This window comes from Protobothrops mucrosquamatus, unplaced genomic scaffold (assembly GCF_001527695.2).
Source record: "Protobothrops mucrosquamatus isolate PMUCROS unplaced genomic scaffold, P.Mucros_1.0 scaffold352, whole genome shotgun sequence".
NCBI lineage: Eukaryota > Metazoa > Chordata > Lepidosauria > Squamata > Viperidae > Protobothrops > Protobothrops mucrosquamatus.
Genome location: NW_015386687.1, coordinates 442,115 through 444,791, shown reverse-complemented (window position 1 = coordinate 444,791; position 2,677 = coordinate 442,115).

Below are 2,677 nucleotides of genomic sequence, written 5' to 3'. Positions count from 1 at the left end.
GAGGGGGGAAAAGGGTAGGTTTGTATTATAGATTTATATGTATGATTTTTTAAGGAGGTGCCCGGTGATACCCCAACTGCACAAGACGGGATGGTTGAGTGAGGAAGGGAGGTAGGAAAGAGGGAGGAAGGAGGAGTGGTGGTAGAATGGGAGGAGGAAGGAGTGGTAAGTGGAAGAGGGTGGTGCAGGAGGGGGACACGGGACACGTCCGTGAATGTTTTGTTTAGTTTCATTCTCTTTGGTTGATATTGTGATAAAAGATTTATGCTTCTGTTTTTAAATGAAAAATTAATAAAAATTTATTTTAAAAAAAAAAAGTAACACATTAAATATTTTTGAGAAGTAAATATGTATGGTGGGTCTACTCTAGAGGAAACAAATGACTGCTTGTGACATTTACTCTTGCATTACTTTTTCATCAAATGAGGACCCAATGCAGAAAAGAGGGAGCCTCCCGAATCAAGTATTATCTTCAAAAATATAAGTGTCTCTTTCCCAAATAATTTTAAAAAATAGTGTCAGAACAGGGTGGCAGCAGATTTTTGCCTTAATATTTTGTAAATGTGACATTGATTTTTAAGGGAAATCCAATTTTTCTTTTGTCCTTTTTTCATGTTTGTATCTCTGCCAAATCTTACATTAGGCAAGAGATTTCCATATTTGGGCCTATCAGCAGCCCTGGCATTCTAAGAGCATGTTGTGAGCACTTTCACAAAATGATTGTCACAAAACACTATAGATTAGAACAATGATGGCGAACCTTTTAGAGACCGAGTGCCCAAACTGCAACCCAAAACCCACTTATGTATCGTCGGGTGCCGGGTGGGCATGGCCCATTGGGTGGGTGTGGCCAGTTGGGTGGGCATGGCCCATTGGGTGGGCGTGGCTGCGGTGGTAACGGCAGACTGGGTGGGACTAAAAAGTTCAATCAATCAATTCCAACTTTGCGAGATCTTTTTTTCCCATGAGAAGTTGAAATTGATTGATTGACCCTTTTTTTTTTGCACACGGCTGTGGAGGCCTAAAGAGAAAAGGGTTTTATAAAACCCAGCTGAAGGCCTAGGACTGGGGCGACAGCGCGCGTGCCCACAGAGAGGGCTCTGCATGCCACCTGTGGCACGCGTGCCATAGGTTCGCCACCACAGGATTAGAAGGTGGTTTGCCATCCACTATTTTATAAAATTAAACAGTCCTGGGAGCTTAGTGAGTGCCAGGGAATTTGTTGGCAGATATATGTCAGATTGAGAGTTTTGCTATAGGTGATTGATTCTAAACAGTACACACTGCTGCTGCTGCTACCAATGTTACATTTTTGTGAAATGAAAAAAGGTGCTCATGAGCTTTATCCTTGCTTTGCTACCGGTAGATGCCAGCCTGCTATAGCCTATGGGAGGAGGGAGCTGCTAGGAAATTGAAATAATTCATCATGCCTTCCCGAGACATCAGCTCATCATCCCAAAGCCAGAGGGGAATGCAATGGTTCACTATCTAGCCTACCAATGCAGGGAATGTTACCAAAATGATTCCTTTGAATGTTACTGGACAATAGGGAGATAACAGAGGGGAGGAATGGGAAAGGGAAAGTTAACTGGGGAAACTTTGTGCACAACCCTTTAGTTCTGGCTTTGATTTACTGCAATTCACTTCTAATAAAAAATTCCTTGTGCAACAAATAAAGGATTGTTTCTACTTAGGAGTCCATGCTGAGGCAGGTCTGACACATATTTTGGTTTGTGGAAGATAGCAATGGCAACATTTGCTGCTCCAGCTAGGACTTGTTTGGAGTTTATCTGAGTTTGTAATACAATTTGCTGTAAATTCCCTCTAGAGTTCTGGTTTAGTTGTTCATAATATGATCCCAATCAAGCATAGTTATTAATGTAATGTCAATCATATTTTAATTACTGTATAGCTCTGAGGACAAATCATAAAAGAAGTCACTTTTATTAATTATCTGTCCTGGCACCAAGACAAAGTAAATCTTTAGTATTGCAGGTTGAGTTTGCAGCTCCATGATAGCATCTCTTTGAACAGTCTGCTACTCCCTCATATCAATACCTCATGTTTAACTTTGATTATTACACTCAGTTGGTTGGTAAGATATCAAGATGGATGAAGAAATGAAACTGCTTTAATCTGAAAACAAGCTTGTTTACCTTATTCAGAACAGAGCAATACAAATCTAGTTGGGCCTCTTTAAGTTATACAATATATGTTATTTTATTTTTATTTACGAACGTTGTGCTGAACATTCATGTCTCAGCCTCTAGATCAAGATTTCTCAACCTTAGCAACTTTGAGGGTGTAGATTTCAATTCCCAGAATTCCTCAGCAGCCTTAAAGTTGCTAAGGTTGAGAAACATTACTCTTCATATTCTATGTTCCACTACTAAAACAAACAATTCCAAACTTGGAAAAGATATTAAAGTGGCAGCAATTCTGGGAAGATATTATGCTATCTATAGAGCAGGGCTTTTCTTCAATATAAAATTTTATTGTTTTTATCATAAAAAAAAAGAAATACATCACAGATATTACACAATGTTATATCCCATCCCCCCACCCCCCGGACTTCCCAAACCAAACCTAGGCTAATATTCAAATACAAGTAAACAAATATTAATATCTCTAACTCCAAACTCTAAACTTAAACAATCCATCTCCTCCGTGTTAATAA